This window comes from Scomber japonicus, chromosome 24 (assembly GCF_027409825.1).
Source record: "Scomber japonicus isolate fScoJap1 chromosome 24, fScoJap1.pri, whole genome shotgun sequence".
NCBI lineage: Eukaryota > Metazoa > Chordata > Actinopteri > Scombriformes > Scombridae > Scomber > Scomber japonicus.
This window is the reverse complement of record NC_070601.1, coordinates 4,633,849-4,648,221: the sequence shown is the minus strand read 5'-3', so window position 1 is coordinate 4,648,221 and position 14,373 is coordinate 4,633,849. Positions and strand designations below refer to the sequence as shown.

General features: G+C 39.5%; 1 protein-coding gene and 1 long non-coding RNA gene across 2 annotated transcripts in view; both read left to right on the top strand.

Moving 5' to 3' along the window:
* Positions 1-14,373, top strand: part of LOC128354004 (caspase a-like) — a gene marked incomplete at its 5' end in the record, with an annotated part of 108,168 nt that overhangs the window by 20,243 nt on the left and 73,552 nt on the right. The window lies entirely within an intron of this gene.
* Positions 2,879-4,374, top strand: LOC128354459 (uncharacterized). Its single transcript, XR_008321044.1, has 4 exons — positions 2,879-3,017; positions 3,641-3,715; positions 4,133-4,181; positions 4,297-4,374. It is a non-coding gene; the product is annotated as an uncharacterized LOC128354459 (long non-coding RNA).

Below are 14,373 nucleotides of genomic sequence, written 5' to 3'. Positions count from 1 at the left end.
AAAAAGTGAGAGAAAGGATGAATTCACAGCTCCAGGATCAATCACTGCTTTTGTATTGTTCTGTTGGTCACATAATAGCAATAGAATGAACAAATCATTAAAATATCACACATTTTCATTTCAAATATCACAAATAATAAAATGGTCTTAAAACTCAGATCAAGCTCCACATATCTAAGAATAAAGCTTTGCAGCAAAACCACAGTCCACTCACCATTCATTCATACATTTGTTCATTCTTTCAGTGGTTGCTGGCAGCGAGAGATGATCCGAGGGTTTCTACGAAGCGGTGGACATCGCTGAAGGAGTTGTAGAGAGGCACCGGAGCGATGCGCAGCACACTGGGCTCCCTCATGTCACACTGGAGAGACGAAGGATGACACGGTGGAGCAATCTGATCTGCTCCACCAAGAGATCCAAAGTTTAAAGAAACCATTGGAGACTCTTGAGTCCTCGCTGAGGAGGATGTTCAGTCCAAAGATCTGTTGGCTCAGCAGTGGAAAGTACTGTTGAGGAGTTTGTCAGTTTGTCCTCGCGTGTTCTTTTAATGAAATATAAGGAGAAGCATTTTAGTTCAAAACAATCAGTTTTATTTTTAACACCAGTAGAATGTGCAATATTACAGAGCTCTGGGTCTGACTTATAGTATCCCTGACAAGCAACAGAGTGTTCATCAGTTCACGAAGTCTGACTAACTATCTCTTCCCTGACACAGTGTTTTAAAGCGTACAGAGCAATAGGTGTAACGCAAGGCGGCGTCCTCTTCTGATTGGCTCAAGACGTGTCATTCATTCTCCTCGTAATATCTGACTCCATCCGTTGTGGTGACGCCTTAGAGCCCAACCTGAAACACAACTGTTAAGAGACAAACATCCTACTTTCTCATACTTGCTGAAAACACATTCAAGGTCATCTTTTCACTCTCTGTACTTTTCCACTTCAGTGGAAACCTTGTGTTTTTCTTCTGGTACAGTGGTGTGATTCTGGCTAAGACAATGCAGGCATTCACTTCTTATCACTTATAAAAACCCTTATTAATTAGTGCAACATAGTTCCCTTTAATCATCACAGTCATTTCCCGTATAGGCTACTCAGCAAATTAAACAATGCAACAGTTCAAGGCTATATGAAAATAATATAACAACTTACAACTTATATAACAACAATATATTGACACTCTTACTATAATGCTCAAATGCATGCAGAGGTGTGTGTGTGTGTGTTAGCACAGTGTATGTGTGTAAAGGGCTGTAGTGTAGTGCATGTTGCTCCGGCCTTGTGCTCTGTGTGTGTCTGTCTGCTTACATCTCCTGTCACACTTGATACTGACTATTAAGATGAACTGAATACTGCAAAAGTAAAAGTTATTTAGTTAGTGTTAGTGCAATTATCAAAACCAGAATATGATCAGGGTGACTTTTGAACACTGGAAGTAAATCATGTATTCATCCAGGCAGCCGTCCAGTGGCACTCAAAGTTTGCATATAATATTAGTAATAAAAACAATAGAACATAATAAAAACAATAAAACATCAACTTCAGTACTCAGCTGGAAAGTACGGGAAGAGACGATCCAGAGCCTACAGGAGCAAGTACAACAAAACCAGAGTCTAGTCAGAGAAAAAGAGTTACTCATGGCCAGGATACTCCAGACCGAAATGGATCAGAAAGCTCTGGAAGAAAAAGTTGAAGCCATGGTCTTAGAGAAGGAGAGACTCGTCAAATGCATATCTCTTCCTCTAAACAGGAAACCTTTCCCTGGAGAATCTGAATCTGTTCTGTGAGGAGTTCCTGAGAAACGAGAGAGAGAGTTGGACATTAAAAACTGTGAAACCAGACATGCAGTAACTTAACCCAGTTTAAGATACTAATAACACCTGTGACAAAAAGTTTAAGGTTCTTTGAAATGCTTTTCCTTAAGAATTGTATATCTAAAAGTCATTCATGTATATTTAAGTGCAACCTAAGATGCATTTGGCATCGACCATTTAAATCACTAGTGTCATTTAACTGATTTAAGAGTAAACTGTCAGAAGCGTGCAAAACGTGATAATACAAGTAGTGAGACATGGCAATCTTACATATAAAAACACTCACAGGGCTGAGAGCAGGGCGAAGTTGATAACTGCTCCCAGTTACAGGGTTCACGTTCTTGTTTTTGGGAGTGAGGGGACGGGGGAAGCAGCTGGCCTTCACCTTTTTCTGTCAGAGGGAGGGAGGGAGAGAGAGAGATACGTTTTTTTTTAAAAAAAGGGGAAAAAAAGTTAAGAAAAAAGACAAATGGAGCAAAGGTTTCAGGAAGTTAAATTTGAGGAACTGTGAAACTGTCCAATGACTAAGAGAAAACAGGACGCTTCTGGATTACAAATGAAATAAGCAAACAGAGCATAACTACAATTAAACATTTTTTTGTGATACTCAAAAAGCTCTTTTTACATACATTCTTAATATTAATATTTCTGACAATGATGCCTCAAAATTTAGTCATTCAAGATTAGTGACAAAAACAGGAAGGGGATTGTTTAGTTATACAAGCAACTTATCTTCAAGGCTATGATTGGCTGCGTAGCGGAAGTGAACCGTATCGTATCATTGGCTGGACACCTGTCACTCACTGAGTCACATTGCAAAATGGTACATTTGAGAGTTTTTAGGTGAGCTGAGCCAACAGACTCATGCCCTGCCACGGGTTCCTCGCGCCTATCCGACTGGTCGAGGATGACCATGGCTTCCTCAACAGAGAAAGTGGCACGGTCACCCCAGCTGCCGTCTCCCTCCAGAACTTGAGACAAGAAGCCGTCCGCTCTCCGTCTCAGCTCGTCCGCAGGCAAACGAGCGCAGAAGGCGAAGGTGGGCTGCGGCGTGAGGGCCAGCCCGGCGTGCACCGAGGCAGGCCTCCCAGCGAGGGTGGAGGTCGAAGCCCATGATGTCCCTCCGCTCGCAGCAGGGGCCCAGGCGGACCACTCCGTCGGGGCGCTGAGTCTTCGTCTTGCTCGAAGTCGACTGCTAAATTGCAGGTAAGTTCGGTCAGCCCATAGACTCAGAAGTTAATTTTATGTTCAGCGTTTGCCGTTTTAGCTTTATTGTATTAATATACCTCAAACCTGTTGTTTACATCTGCTAACGGTTGTGTAACGGCGTGAGCCGTTTTTTCCAAGTTGCCGTACATAACCGTCCATGTCAGACTCAAATCGGGTAGCAACCATAGACTGTATGGTAGCAACAAGGGCCATTGTGTTGAGCTGGGAAACGGATGCAGTGTTAGGGTACCTATGTACCATGTTCCCCGATCGTGGCTAGCTCGGCTGCTAACTCAGTGGCTAAGTAAGCGGCTAACTCAGCTAACTGGCTAACTGTAGATGGGATCATCCCTGTGTTCCCCGGTCACATACAAATATTTTTCTACAATGAATTTGAAATTCCAGTTTCAAAACTCTTAAATTTGATAAATGTTGAAGATGAGCATGCTTATATTTTGTTCTACTAACCTCTAGGTGCCTGCTCCACCGAAAAAGCTGCAGCCCATTCAGGGCACAGCTAATCTAGACAATCTTTGTGAGTACTGATGACAATTTATGAAGCATGTTAATGTGTTGTATTGACAACATGATGGTTACAGGCTGGTTTGGATGTGTTTCAGCCCCTGAGGATGAAGACATGTCCATACAAGCGGAGCGTGAGGAAAGCTCCCATGGCAGGGAAATGTCCACTCCTCGTGAGTATTCTCCCTTTGCAATATTGACTACTAAAGCTTCAAAATAATGGCCGAGTACCAATTTGCCACCAGTCCCAATTTTACGCTGGGTGTAGCAAAATATTTTTTGTATTAAATACCGGGTCAAGCATTGTTTTTTCTGGTTGCCAAAAATGATTCTATGCAAATATAGCCTGCCTAAACACAAACAAATAACCTTAAACAAATCTAAAGGGGTGTCCGAGACAATACAGACGGCCGAGGACCGACGAGATGCCTCTCGGCTGGTTGCTCCTGCCCAGTCTGTCCACTCCTCTCATCCACTCTTAGGCACCTATCTGCACAGTGTCGGCTCTGCTCGTGCCTCGTTTATACTCTCATCACTTTGCTATTTTATCAGGCCTTGTGAAATTTAAGGACATTCGTTGTGTTTCTCAGGATCTCGACATGCAGCCAAAGGTAGTGTCATTGCTGGCCATTGCTCCAGGTAGAGAAACAAGATAAGGCATATTGTGTCAGTTATAAAACTGCAGAGTGATTAAAATTTGAATGGAACTACATCCAGTGATGGATCCAGCAACCAACACAACAATGTCTTCCAGGTCCAGGTCCAGACATCGCCTCGGATCCGGCAGCAGCAGAGAGGCCTCTAAGAGACACCACAGGTCCGGCAGCAGCAGAGAGAGGCGACACAGGTCCGGCAGCAGCAGAGAGGCCTCTAAGAGACGCCACAGGTCCGGCAGCAGCAGAGAGGCCTCTAAGAGACGCCACAGGTCCGGCAGCAGCAGAGAGACGTCCAAACGACGTCTTTTCCAAGTAATTTTTGCACGTCTAATTTTGGTCACTTCAAGGTGCAGACTGTTTAGCCCATTTTTACAAACTGTTTGTCTCAAAGGGCTTTACATGGCATCACAACATCCTCTGACCTCAGACCCTCACATCCACTGAGGAAAAACTCCATAGAAAACCCTTTTAACAGGGGAAAAACTGGAGAAACCTCAGTAGTAGTGTCCCTATTCTGAGTGCAATAACAGGTGAAAATTATATATATATACTATATTTGAGATTAAATGAATCCTTTTAATTCACATTCTGTCATATTATGTACCTTTGACAATATATGTATGCCCCTCCCCAATTAATATACAAATAGATATACAAATATATAACACATAACTTTAACATTTCTATATTCAATGTCATTACATTTATTTTTTTATGGTTACTGACAAACTACAAAATACATTAGATTATGTATTGTATGTATGGATTTCATTACATAATTATGTTTGTATTTTTAGTTTAGCTATAATACAAATAAATGAAGTAGCTGCTGTGTTAGTTTACTCCACTGGTTTCCAATCTGGGGATCAGACTCCCAAACGGTAAGAAGGGAAAGAAGAGAGAAAAACTAAATGTTGCTGTTGTTCTTGTTTTTAATTTTCTCTGGCCTCATATTTGCCCTTCATTAAAATGTCATGTAATTTTATCACTCTAGACCTCTAGAACTGGCACCTGACTGTTGTATTAAGAGAGACTTGAAATGTGAACCCGTCTTTCAAAAAACGTACAATAAGTTACTGAGCGTTATGAAATCTTATCAAATGTTTATATACGCTGTTGCAACAGTGGTACTAGAGGACAAATAGTCCCTTCCCACTGCGCAAAGATTTTTCCGAGCAAGATAATTTTCAATGTATTCTAAACGTCCATTTATGACGTCCACAGTACCGCCGTGCAGGAGCTATTTCTAGTCCGAATATGGTCGTTGTGGACGTCCTTTCTACGTCAAATTAACTCATTTTAGACTTGTTATGGCCAGCTCGTTGGAGAGCACAACAACAGGGAGAACCACACGGCGAGAGTTCAAAATTAATAAAGTAATTTATTTAAGGTAACCAACAAATTAAAGTTAAACTGACATGAACCAAAGCTACAATCGAAATCAAAACCAAAAATGAAGTGCCTGAAAGGCACCAGCCTTCCAGGAGGGCCAGAGTGTCAGAGAGAGAGCCATCTTAGTTTTCCTGGGTTTAAATAAGGCTCCCACAGATGATCTCAATCCTTTGACGAGGAGGGAGGCACCAGACCATCTAAGGAAGAGAGAAAACAGGAGAACAGGAAGCAAGTCAGACTATCCCCTTTACTATTGAGGCCCAGGGCCGTCACACCCCCCCCCATAAAACGAAGACCCCTACTGAAAAAGGTCTTCGGTACATCCAACAGGAGTTCGAGACAAATGGTAAGATTTCAATAAATTGACATGACACCACTGCACTTTCTTCCTTCTGTCTGGCGTGTATACCAGATAGTCCCTGTCTGACATACGGCTATTCACTGTGTAAGGCCCACTAAACCTTGCCTGGAATGGGGAACCTACCACAGGCAACAAAGCCAAAACTTGATCACCCGGTTCAAATACACGGGTTTCTGTTTTCTTATCATAGGACCCCTTCATTTTTCCCTGTGCAATCCTAAGTTTATGAGCTGTAGCACAGGCAACATGCAAACGATGGCGAAAACTGTTTCCATAGTCTGCCCCACCTGCTTTAGCACTTGACTTCAAAATGGAACCGATTTTTGACTGGACCACTTTGCCTTTGTACATGTCGGGGGCGGGTTTGGATGATTGGACGGGAGCTGGTGGGTTTGGAGCTTCTGCTGCTATTTTTTTGTGTTTTACAGCCTGATCGGAGAGGAAGGCCTGGCTGTGTGTTTGGCGTTGTGTGGCGTCACCAGCAGCAGCAGCAGCTCCTTTCTCATCTCTCTGCACAGACTTGACCTTTTTCAGATCACCACCAGATGCGGACCTTGTATATACTGGTTTTGCTGAGGCTTTAAGAGCACCACTTTTCCCCCAGAGTCTGCTCTTTTTCATTTCTTTTCAATTGAAGGAGACCAGCAAATGTCGTCGTTTTAGGAAACTCTCTTTTGATGGACTTGATTTCATAGACTGAGCCAATGTACTCCGAGCTGGTCTTCTCAGAAACTCAGCGACCAAGGAATTACTGTGTTCCAGATCCATCATTAACCCTGTCAAAACCTCTGAACCCAGCCAAAAAACAAACCAGGCAGCCTGAGTCACAGCACACAACCACAGGACAGGTGAGTGATAGGAGCGCCCCCTCCTAACTGCCTAGCCCAAACTGACTAACTGCACCCTAGTCTTCATGTGTGTACTGGCGGTGGGTATTTATGCACCTACAAACCGTCTGTATTGGGGAAAGCAGAATGCTCCAGCCAATACTTCGGGGTGCTCCCGAGCCAAATGCTGCCAGCCGCACGGACAACACACAAAAATAACAAACAGCCCTGAAAACAACAAACCAACAGCCTCTCCTTGTGAGATAACTGCTGCTACAGCCTAACTGGGGGACACAATAAAATGCTCCTGCCAGACAGCAACATAGCCCAGCTACTCAGCAACACCCATCCCACAGCCATGTACCGCATAACCCAAACTTACCATTATGCTGGCTACACCGATCACATGGACAACTAGAACAGTCTCAAACTCTACCTGTTCAACCTAACCAAAATGAACTCCTCCAGTGGGTCTCCCAACCCCAGCCAACTGCTCAAACTAGACGAGCCCCCACTTGTTATGGCCAGCTCGTTGGAGAGCACAACAGGGAGAACCACACGGCGAGAGTTCAAAATTAATAAAGTAATTTATTTAAGGTAACCAACAAAATCAAGAGTTTAAAGTTAAACTGACATGAACCAAAGCTACAATCAAAATCAAAACCAAAAATGAAGTGCCTGAAAGGCACCAGCCTTCCAGGAGGGCCAGAGTGTCAGAGAGAGAGCCATCTTAGTTTTCCTGGGTTTAAATAAGGCTCCCACAGGTGTTCTCAATCCTTTGACGAGGAGGGAGGCACCAGACCATCTAAGGAAGAGAGAAAACAGGAGAACAGGAAGCAAGGCAGACTATCCCCTTTACTATTGAGGCCCAGGGCCGTCACAGACCTTTTTTAACTGTATGCTTTAGTTCCTATACATAACTAAATGACGCTACAGTAAAATTAGCTGGTACAGGAAAACGGGTTCCTACATTCTGGACACGATTCTGCAGTAAAGTTAATAAAAAAACAAAAAAAAAAACACAATCCAATCCTGACTGTTTTTTCACACATTTTTTTATTGCATCAGTCCTGAGTGGCTGTGAAGCCCCCCCATCCCCCACTCCTTTGCGGTGCATGGTTTAAGTGATCTGAAGCGTGCCTTCTTATTTCTTCCTCCGTGGCCAAACTGTCAAACTGCATGACTCCATCTGCAAGTAGATAAAGACAAATGATAAGAAATATGCAAAGGCAAACGGCGGTCATACACCAAGTCTGCATATCTGTAAGCAAAAATATGTTGCTCATGCTATGCATCAAAAACCATCGGCCATTGTAGACAGTTGGCATTGTATTTTAAATGTCAACGGAGAAGGAAATGTTTAAGTCATTATTTAGAGATGGGCAGGATCAACATTTTCTTCCTTTCAACATGGTATAGAGATTGATGCACACCTAAAAAGAATCTTAAAAAGACAGGTGCGGTGGAACATGGGATTGGAGTCAATAAGGGGAAAAAAGTGTCTACCGCACACTGTCCAATCACTTGCAAAAGACAAAAGAGACAACGTTTCGGTCCTCAGGTCCTTTTTCAAGCAGAAAAAACCCGTTTTCCCTTGTTGACTCCCTTACCATCAACATGAAATATAAGCTTACCTTGTATTGCTCTGTAGATTTGTGTATTTTCCAATCCCCTTTTCCCCTTTTTTCCCTTGCCCTTCATATTAAAATGTGGCATCAGGGTATTAGTGAAGAGTCTAAAGAAAAATAAAATGCATCTATAAATCAATTTGAACAACATATGCAGGAATAGCACATGTTATAAACCCTTCATAATACATTGATAAAGGGCAGCTAGTCTATACAATGCATTGTATTGGGACCTTTTAATTCATTTTTCACCTGTTATTGCACTCAGAATAGGGACACTGCTACTGAGGTTTCTCCAGTTTTTCCCCTGTTAAAAGGGTTTTCTATGGAGTTTTTCAGAGGTCAGAGGACGTTGTTATGATGCCATGTAAAGCCCTTTGAGACAAACTGTAAAAATGGGCTATACATATAAAATTGCCTTGCCATAATAGCCAAACATTACAACATAACACAAAATTAATACATACCTGTCAAGAATCTTGTGGACACAGTCCTTGGTTGTCCTGCCACCAATTTTTGCTATTTGCCTCACCTGTTGAAATGAGTACATGCCAACGTTGAATGACAGTCCCCAGAGGAACCTAACAGTGTGTGAGCACTGGTTCTGTATTCTACACTTGTAAAACCTACCAAAGTGTCAAAGGCTGCTTTGTCGGTTATTAGGCGTTGCTCCTCTTTATTAAAATCGTCGACCGTGGCCATTGTTGTGATATGGGCAGTTGAAGATGCAGGCTGTGCACCCTTCAGTTCATTTTTGAGGTCAACCAACAACCCCAAGACCTTCTTCTGGTACACTGAAATAAATGAGCACATTTGTTGTTTACAATAGTTACCTCCAATATGAATTGCTAGGCTAGATAGATAGCTGGTTCACAATTGTTTTTGTATTCAGCCTCAGTGTTTGTCATTAACACAAGCCTAGGTTTTTTTTTTCTTTTTTAGTTAAAATGTTATCTGACATGATGGAAAGAAACCACCTTACAATTGTTATGAAAATGAAGACACTAGGGATGTAAATCTTTGGGTGTCTCATGGTTCGATTAAATTCAAAATTGACGTGCATCAGGACAGCACTGTGCTCTCCAGCTGGTTCACTTGCTGCTGCACAGATGAGCTGTCAGAGGACAGCTGTTCCTTTCTCTGGCTCTTTCTTTGTGTTTGCACTTTGTATAAAAAGTTTAAAATCTAAAGAAGTAGCCTCCGTCTGAGCCCCAATCAGCTGCACAGCAGTGTGTGTTTTATAAGGGCAGAAGGCTGAAGTTTATGAATCAACACATAATTGTGGACGATAAGAAACACGTACATGAATTGATTTTTCCCCGACCCTAGAAGCGACTCATAATTATAAAGTGGAATTGTGTATCTATTTGTTGTTTGTTTTATGTTATGCTAAACTGTTTCTTTTACGCGCACGTATGCACACGTTTAAGAAAAATGTCCACTGCTATGTGCAGTGTGTTAATTCATTTTTCACCTGTTATTGCACTCAGAATAGGGACACTGCTACTGAGGTTTCTCCAGTTTTTCCCCTGTTAAAAGGGATTTCTATGGAGTTTTTCCTCAGTGGATGTTGTTATGATGCCATGTAAAGCCCTTTGAGACAAACTGTTTGTAAAAATGGACTATACATATAAAATTGCCTTGCCATACTAGCCATCTGCTGCTGGTTTATTGGAGGTTTCACAGCATCAGAAAGACAATTGGGGATGAAACTTTTCTCAATTACGCCTCAGAACTATGGAACCAACTACTGACTTTTTTATTTTTATTTTTTACTTTCACTATGTACTTATATTTTTTTTTATTACATTTTGTTATATATTTATGTTTTTATTTCCTTTTCTCACATTGCTCTATCATAGTAGTTACACAAATAACTGAGCCACTTAGAAGCATAAAATGTGTGATCCTGAATATGATGTCCTTCTGCAGAGTCATGTTTTAAATCTGTCAGTGACATTTGTAAATATTGTACTGATCAATTTGATTATAGATCCAGATCAACTAGGGAGAGAGTTTTGGTCAGTTGTAAAGTACAAATCGTGTTTCTGTTTCAATTAATGTCTTTTTTCCCCTCTTTACTTTTATGCAACTTTCACTCTCTTTCTGGTCTCTTGTACCAGTGAATATCTCACCTCCCCACTTCTCTCCCTACAATTTTAACTATCAAAGCTCTACAGAAACTGTCTATTAATGTTTACTAATGACGCCATCACTTTTTGAATAAATGGTATTTTATACAAACCACATTTTGATTGTTTTCACTCTTAACATTACTTGAATGATGTATGATTCTGTCCATGTTAAGGGTGGGGGCTGTAGTCTGAACGTAGCTTTATATTAACTTAAACTTTTATATTTTTTGCTCAGAAAGAGGCTTCAAAGAACACGGGACCTGTTGCCAGTGTGAAAGCTTTGCCCTGCTCTGTGTGCTTGTCTTTGTTTTTCCCTTTATAACAGTCATTTACAAAGGGACTGAAACATATGTGATTAAAATGACAGCAGCTCAGTACTAGCTGGCTTAAGTCATCAGCACAGCTAGACATGCTAGAAAATCACAATTATCAACAAGACTTAGGGTCAAAATCAAAATGGGAGGAAGAACTTAAGATAAATACATCTGAGAACACCTGGAAGGAAATGAATCAATGTACACACAACCACAGCAAACCCCCCCCCCCCCCCCCCCCCCCCCCATTGGAGAGAATATGCATGGAAATACTATCAGGTTATTTTATAACACCAGTGCAACAAGATAAATATAATGGCAAAATATCACCAAGCTGCTGGAGGGAGAGTGGTGAATTAGATCTCATTCTCAGATTTCATGTCTTTTGGTCTAAATGACTTATTATGGTCTGTTAATAATAATTATTTCAAGACCTTATTTTTCCTTTAGTTCCCTCATCCACTTCCTGTAAGCTTTTGTTTTGACAATGTACTTTTTAAACGTTTTGGATATTTTATTTTGAAACCGATTAGCGAAACAGGATGTGGAACCAACTGTTGTCATAGAGACGTTGCCGTGACAATGAAAGGTCCGGTCGGCGGTCAATTAACGGTGAATTTTATATTTATGATAAATGAGTGTTACATCTGTGATAATCAAGAGAAATTTAAAATGGGAAATTTATGTTAAGTAATATTTGTATTTTATTAGAGTAATTTGTAACGGTTGATGATAACTGTTGAAGGCAACGAATAAATGAATAACGGTTAAGCTAATGTTAGATTACTAGCTATATGTTTCTGGTGATTTTATATGATAAATATGTTAGTGAATGTTTTTATTGGTAACTATCTGTACATTTTAACGGAGTTTGTGCTTGTGATTTGTCTTCTATATACGCTAATTTGTTTATTTTGTTGTAGCCTACGGTGTTTTTGGAAGAAATGACAAGGATTTATGTTCAAATCAAAGGAAACAGTGAACATAAGTAATACAAACTCAAACAATCATTAGTACGCCATACTACTCTCTACAATGCATACCTGAAACACAGTGAAGAAAGATCCTGCATGAAACGTCCATGCACATATATGGTTTGGAATATAACAATTTAATTAATTAATTTTAATTTAATTTGCTCCTGCTCACTGGTAAAAGTAAGATGAGCTAATCATACCTCGTGTTGCAAAGCCCCAATCTGGATTTTATTGACTCTATGAATTGTAATAATGATAATAATTATAAAAGCCCACTCTATATGCTGTTGAGTTTAGTTTTCTGTAGTATTTGAGTAAAGTTATTGTTTATGAATAACCAGTGAAGGCTTTCATCTCAGATGGTCACTACACAAATCAGTTTTGGTGATTTGAGTGAGCACATTCAAATGTTTAATGACTTTTCAAATGATTATACATATAGAGTATTTATAGGTCAACAGTCAAGACATGAAAACATCCAACATTCATATAATTTAACAATATCACATGTTAATGGTCGGTCCAACAAATATTTATATAGATTCTGCCTTTTTCCTACTTTTTTGCAGGGCCACCAATGGCTACATCCTCAGTTAGCCCCCTCCCACAAGATGATGGTCTGTGGATATTTCTTCAGAGCAGAGGTGTTCCTGAGGAGAATATTCAGAAAATGCAGCAGGATCATGTAAGTCACAGGAAATTTGTTTCTGCAGGTCGATATTCATTTTTAAAATTATTTTCTCAACTATATATTCCACTGAATTTCAATGGATTTTACATGTATCTTTACATATTAATCTATCACATGTAGTGCAAGAGGCTCAAATATTTTCATTTGTCAAGCACCCCTTCCAACAATGCAGCCTGGAATATGAAGAGACAGCACTGTTATACAAATATACAAATAAATACACAAAATATGCTTTATATTTTGTTATGAAATTCTGTTATTTGAGATTTTCATTGTCAAATGTATGTGAATTATGGTAATGTGCAACAAATGAATCAAATTTGATAACTTAATGTACTTAATGTAGTAGTACAAGATATCATGATTGTACAGATCATACATGGTATAAGAACAGTGAGAACAACACATTCAATTTATATCATGCTAACTAATTTAAAATAACAATTATAGTCCATCTGAACTACCACAAAGTCGACAAACTAATGACAATACCATTTATGTGACATAAAGAATGGCGTATCGCCCAGTGTCTCAAGCCCAAAGTAAAACTAAAAGCAAGCCATGTTTGCTTCTATTAAATCAAGCTCTCAAGACGGGAATGAAAGAGTTTACATTATGTTGTTAACTTCAAAAAAACACTAAGAAAAACAGAAAAAAACACCCTCAGAAAAACAGGAAAACAAACTCTGAAAAAAAAAAAAATACTCAGAAAAACAGAAAAAAAAAAATCACTCAGAAAAACAGAAAAAAAAAACTTTCCCATATGAATGCACTAGGCTTCTGTATTTTCAAAAAAGCAAAAAGAGGTTTTAATGATGGCTTTAAATAATCACAGTATTCAATTTGAATCAAAGTGAATCCTTTCTGAGACTTTGTAAAACTGTTAGTTCACAGTTAATTCTGCGAGAAGTTTGACTGAAGTCTACAAACTAAAGCTCACTCACTGACATGATACATGTTGTTACTTTAATCTGTTCATCTGTTAAAACTGCTGTGAACAGGAAATTGAGTTTTTACCTTTTATGAGCTGCGTGTAAAATCTAGATTAGATGCATCTCTTCTTTCAACTACACAATCACTTCTATCTTTACTCTCAGCAGCAGCATCCTTTCCTACTTATTCACTCTGTCAAAACATTAATAAATCTCTGTATACTCGAAATATTCTAAAATATCAACAGAATCTCTGTGGATTTACTTATTTTACTTTGATTGAAACTTAACTGAGAAAAGAAAAATGTGGATATTGTACTTTCTGTGTTGGACCGCAGTGAGAGTCAGCGGTAAGTTTTGGATCATTTAAACTGTTTTTAAACTGATATGTTGAGAAAATGTATAATGACATTATACATTTCATGATGTCATATAGCCTATATGCATGCTTTGCGTTATTTTTTAGGCTTCAATATAAATGTTGTGGTCACACCCTTAAGTGAGTCTAGTCTCCGTTATAATGTGCCCACATTTAGAGGCTTTAGTTACAACAGGAAATGTTCATTTGAAGCCTTTAACTGTGAATATTTGGCTGTGAACAGTTTTATAAATTCTGTTTAAGGAATAGTGATGAGATGAGGAGTCATGAGAGGGTTTAAAGGGATAATTGTCCCTAAAATTAGATAAAAGTCAGTGTTGGCGATTACTCATGGGACTCCAAGTCCTCCTATTTGCATTAAAAAATTCCTTGAGAAGTTTGACTGAAATTACTCAGAAAAACAGGAAAAAATAACTTACCCATGTGAATGCACTACGCTTCTGTATTTTCTTCTTTGTGTATTTTTCATTTATTCGTTCATTCACACATTTTTCTATTTGTAATTGCTTTTATCTACATATACTTTTATTTGTCCATTG